Source organism: Triturus cristatus, chromosome 5_2 (genome assembly GCF_964204655.1).
Source record: "Triturus cristatus chromosome 5_2, aTriCri1.1, whole genome shotgun sequence".
Classification (NCBI taxonomy): domain Eukaryota; kingdom Metazoa; phylum Chordata; class Amphibia; order Caudata; family Salamandridae; genus Triturus; species Triturus cristatus.
The window spans coordinates 717,220,409-717,226,129 of record NC_140588.1 but is presented as its reverse complement, the minus strand read 5'-3'; the positions used below and the strand labels follow the sequence as shown (position 1 = coordinate 717,226,129).

The following is a 5,721-nucleotide window of genomic DNA, read 5'->3' as shown; positions in this document are numbered from 1 at the left end:
ACGCACTCAGAAAGCGCACGCACTTTATACTGGGCCACAGTGCTAAAGTGCGCAGAGGCCGAAAACTACCCATATCAGGTCACAGAAAAGGCAAAAAGTTTAGGGGTGAACCTGCCAAAACGGCCAAGTCTAACAATCGAGTTGTAGAATAGGACGCGTGGTACCTGCCAAGAAACCTAGGAATCCTAGTTGTTGAGAAGAAATTAGAGCTGGCTTTTGAACATTGATTAGAAAACCTAATCAAAGAAGAAGATTTTGAGAAAGAAGAACCATCTTGTCCTGGCCCATAATAAGAAAATCATCAAGATATCTGATTCCCTGAGCTCTGATTCAGGCTTCAACTGGTTTGAGAATCTTAGCAAAACATCAAGGAGCACATGAAAGGCCAAAAGCAAAAGCTTTGAAATAGTAAAAGGAAGGCCCCCACTGAAACTGGAGATATTTCCTTTGAGAGAGATGCACTGGAATTGAAAGGTAGACATCTTAAAGATCTAGTCTGACTAGCCAAACTTCTTGAAGTAAAATATGAGGTGGAGAATCGTCTCCATCTTGAAGTGGTGATACACCACAAAGTTGTTGAAAACTTTGAAATTTAGTACAAGTCAGAATTTCGTGTTCTTTTTCGGTACCAAAAGATGTTACTAAGGAAACCTGTGGGATTAAATTGGATTTGTTTGATAACCTGTTTGAAAAGCAGAGATTGTATTTAATTTCGCAAGGGAAGGAATTGATCCTGAGGAAACTGAGGAGGTCAAGGAATGTGCAATGGTACTGGGAGTTGAAAGAGTTCTATGTGATCGTTTGTAATTTTCAGAGAATCCGTGGTGAGAGAAAGCCAGGCATTTAGACAAAGCGCTAATCTGCCTCCTATGGGAGGAGGGCCAGGAAATAGAAACTCTAACCTGAGTATTGTTCTCCTTTGTTCCAATATCTCCTGGAGCACAAGTCTCTGGAACGATAGGGATAAAACTGGGGTTTGTCACCAGTATTGGTGTTGACTTGAGATTGTTGATCGAAGGAGCCTCTGTTGAGGGATTGTCCCCTTGTGGGATAATGGCTGGCAAAGTGACTCCTACCTTTGCCAGCCCTGACAAAAACCTGAGGCGGAAGATTTTCTTAAGGGAGAGTTGGGCCTTATCCATAGTGGCAAAGGTGGAGACATATTTCCCAAGTCCTTTAATAAACGAATATCCAAATAAAAGCCATTTAGCGAGAGGTCCTTCTCCCTTAGTGACGAGACTACTCAGTTTCGGGTCTATTTTTAGAAGCAAACTCTTCCGTATTTTCTGTGAAATGTGGCCGTTGGCATTGCCCAAAATGCATATAGCACTTTGGGCCCAGTTGGAAAGGTTTTCCAGATCCACTTGTGCGTCTTTGATCTTTACCTCCTCGGCCAAATCCAATATTCTGGTCAGAGGACCAACCAAGTCTAGAATTCTGTCTTGACAGTTGGGCAAGGCCCTGTCAACTCCTTTCTTAGGGTCTTTCCCATATTTAGTAAAAAAACATTAACATGTTTGTCTCAATGGCAGGAGTGGCCATGATGTTATTGGGAAGCGAAGGGTGAGGACAGTCCTATTTCAATTTCTTACGGGAAGATTTATCAAGAGCATGGCAAAGGTAGAAAGAAACATACTCAACCACAGGCTCTGAAGGGAACTATTCAGTGAAATTTGGATAGTGGAGGGATCAAACATAGGTTCCCCAGTATAATCAATAAGTTCATTTGACACTGGGTCAGAAACACCACCACTATTAGGAGAAATTTTAGGACTTTTCTCCAGAGGTCCATAATTAATAAGCTCAGAAAATACTTCCATCCATCAGGAGTTTGTATAACGTGACTACTCATCCATGAGAGTCTCAAGGTGCTTGAGGTCCTTCCTGAATTGGGTCAGCAACAGGGATTGTCTGAGGTGGAGGGGCAGGGTGTTCCAGGTCTTGGGAGTGAGGTAGGAGAAGGATCTTCCTCCGGTTCTGGTCTTCTGAATCTGTGGGACAGTGGCCAGGGCAAGTTGGGGGGAGCGAAGTTGTCTGGCAGGTATGTGGAATGCGAGGCAGTGGTTCAGATTTGCTGATTCTACGTCATGGATAGCTATGTAGGCAGTTGTGAGGAGCTTGAAGGTGATTCTCTTGTTGATTGAGAGCCACTGGAATTGTCAGAGGTGTTGTGTTAAGTGGCTGCAGCGGGGGATATCGAGGACCAGTCTGGCTGAGGCATTTTGGACAGTCCATAGTTTCCTGAGCTGTTTCTGGGTGACGCCGGTGGCGTGCATTGCCGTAGTCAAGTCTGCTGTTGATGAGTGCATGGGTGACCGTCTCTAAATTCTGTGGGTATCCATCTGAATGTCTTTCAAAGCAGGTGGAGCATGTGGAAACAAGATGAGGATACAGCGTTGATTTGGCGGTTCATTGTGAGCTAGGTGTCCAGTATGATGCCTAGGCTGCATGTGTGGTCTGTATGGGTGGAAGGGTTCCTAGTGCAGTGGGCCACAAGGAGTCATCCCAGGCTAAGGGGGTGGGTCCCAGGATGAGTACTTCAGTCATGTCCGAGTTGAGATGGAGGCAGCTGTCTTCCATCCAGGTAGTAACAGCCTTTATTCCGCTGTGGAATTTGATTCTGGCGGCTGTGGGTTCGTTGGTGAGGGAGAGGTGTCGTCAGCGTAGGAGACGATGTTCAGTCCGTGGTTTCTGACGATGTCCGTGAGTGAGGCCATGTAGACATTGAAGAGGGTGGGGCTCAAGGAGGAGCCCTGGGGCACTCCGCAGCTGATCTCTGTAGGTTTTGACAGGAACAGGGGTAGTCTGACTCACTGTGTTCAGTTGGTAAGGAAGGAGTGGATCCAATTCAGTGCCTTGTCACGGATGCCGGCGTCGTGGAGTCTCGTGATTAGGGTGCGGTGGGAAACGATGTTGAAGGCGTCCAGAAGGTCCACTAGTAGGGTGGCTGCAGTTTCGCCCCGGTTGAAGAGGGAGCAGAAGTCATCTGTGGCAGTGAGGAGTGCATATCGGTGCTGTGGTTGCTTTTGAAGCCTGATTGGGAGGTGTCCAGTACGTGGTTCTCTTCGATGAACTCAGAGATTTGGGCGTTGATGCCCTTTTCAATGACCTTGGTTGGGAAGTGGAGGAGGGAGATAGGTCTCATGTTCTTGAGGTCTGTCAGGTCAGCGGACAACTTCTTTAGCAGGGGGTTGATTTTGGCATGCTTCCAGTCATCAGTGAACATGATGGTTTTGATGGAGCAGTTGATGGTGCGGAGAAGCTCGGGGGCGATGTAGTGGGCTTCTCTATGGAAGATGTGATACGGGCAAGGATCCGATGGGGCTCCGGAGTGGTTGCTCTTCATGGTCTTGAGTGTGTTGTGTGTGGTGAGCGGAGTCCAGTTGAGCACGATATGTTGGGGTGGTGCGTGGTTGCGTGCAGTGGTGGTGGGAGTCGTGGCAGGGTCTTGGGTGTCGAAGCTATCATAGATCTGCCTGATCTTGTTGTGGAAGAAGGTGCTGAGTTTGTTGCAGAGATCTTGGGAGGGTGGGACATCTGTGGTCTCACTGTGGGGACTGGCGAACTCCTTGACGATGGCGAGGAGTTTTTTGCTGTTGTGTGGGTTGGTGTGGATTCTGTCTTGGAGGGCTGTTTTCTTTGTGGTTTTGAGGTGAACGTGGTGTGTGTTGACAGCAGTTTTGAAGGATGCATGGGTTTCCTGGGTTTTGTTGTTCCTCCATCTCTTCTCAAGTCATCTGCAGGTGTGTCCGGACTCATGGAGAGCAGGAGTGATCCAGCTAGCTTTCTTGGAGTGTTGCTTGCCTGGTGTCTTCTTGAGGGGTGCAAGAGTGTTGACGCAGCTAGTGATCTAATGGTGAAGGTTGTAAGCTGCGGTGTTGGCATTGGCGGTGTGGTCATGCTGAGGAAGTCAATGAGAAGTTCTTTGGTGGCCTTCTTCCAGCTGCGATGGGGGGGCAGTGAGGGTGGTGGTGAACAGTGCGAATGGAGAAGATGAAGTGCACTCAGTGGTGGTCGGTCCAGAGGAGTTCGGTGGTGTGGCTTTAGTTGATGTTTGATGTTCCTGGTGGGAGGGAAGACGGGGTCAGGCGTGTGTCTGACTGTGTGGGTTGGTGTGGTGACCAGCTGCTAGAGTCTGATGTTGGCAAGGTTCTCCAGTAGGGAGGCGGTGTTCTGGTCCACATGAAGTTGAGGTCTCTGAGTAGTATGTAATCGGTGGATGCAGGAGCCTGGTGTGCGATGAGGTCTATGATGGCATCAGTGAAGGGCGAGCGGGGGTTGGGGAGCCAGTGGATGAAGGTGCTGCGGAGGGTGGTGTTGGGGTTGGGCTGGATTTGGAAGTGGAGGTCTTTCATGGTTTTCATTGGGTCGCTCTAGTAAGTGGTCAGTCGGAGGGTGTTCTTGTGGATGATGGCGATGCCCCCTCCTGGTCAGTCAGTGTGGTCCTGCTGGTGATTTTGTAGTCATTAGGGATGGCGGTGGCGATGTCTGGTCCAGAACTGGGGTTGGTCCAGGTTTCCCTGAAGAAGGCAATGTCGGGGGAGGTGGCATTGAGGAGGTCCCAGATTTCTGTGGCGTGTTTGTAGAGGGAGTGTGGGTTGAGGATGCAGTTGAGCCGGTCAGCACTGTTGGTCGGTGAGAGTAGCTAGCATGTAGGTGTGGGTGAAGGTGTGGCTGCAGTTTTGACAGGAGAAGGGTCCTTGGGCCTCCTTTGAGGCGGCGTGGCGTCCTGGGTTGAGGGCATGGAGGGTGCTGGCATCGTCGTGGTGAAAGGTCCAAGAACCAGGGTCCCAGGCGCTGGGCGTGGTCCAGGCACAGATGGGTGCAGACGGTCTGGAAGATGCATGCCAGTGGCACAGCCACACAGTGTCCACCAAGTAGTGCTGCATAGGGGGCATGGTCAGCTGGGAAACACAGGGAAGGTCACTGGAGGGGGGGGGCACGGGGATTGCAGCTCCAAGGGTAAAGAAAAACACAGGAAAAGGAAAGAAAAGCAAAAAAGGCAGAAACAGGAGAAACATTAAAGCAGAAAAAGAGAGAGAAGGGCATTCAAGCAGCAGAGCGGCGATGCTGTACCACTGGACCACGAGGGATGAGGCTCAGGCTGGAGCCTGTGGGTGGAGTAGGGCCTCAAACTCCTGACCAGAGGGTCAGTAGCTGTGACGGGGGCAGCAGCAGCTATCAGGTAGAGCTGTGAAGCGAAAGGAGCAATCCACTAGGTCAGTGGTCCATCATCCAAGACATCATCATCATCGTCAGTGTCTTTTAAGTGGGTAACTTGGAGAGGGGAAGAGGGGAGCCCTAAAAAGAAACCTCTTGGGTGGGAGGACCAATATACTGAAACGCCTTTGAAGAACCCAGAGGGGTTGCTGCACATTTCTTGCCCTTTTTTTGAGGGAACGTCCATAGAGGAAGAAAGCAATTTTAACAGGAAAGCTTCCAGGTTTTTTTAAACATTCAGTCTAGAAACAGCAACAACCTGCTGGAATGTATCCTTAATAAAGAATTTTAAGTTATCTTTAAAAGCCAGAGTTTACTCCTCCTCAGACATAATGGCAGACAATATGGGGGAAGAATAACCTAATTACAACAAACAGAATAAAAAAAACAGGAAATACAATGAAAGAAAGGTAATTTAAAAATTGCTATAAATGGTTGGAAAGAGTTAATTAACTGGGGCAGTCTTAAAGGTAATAGTGCAACAATGGAGATGCGGGGCAT

The 5,721-nt window shown here is 48.9% G+C and overlaps 1 pseudogene; it reads right to left on the bottom strand.

Moving 5' to 3' along the window:
• Positions 1-897: 897 nt before the first annotated feature.
• On the bottom strand, positions 898-3,346 carry LOC146829173 (uncharacterized; annotated as a pseudogene).
• Positions 3,347-5,721: the final 2,375 nt, after the last annotated feature.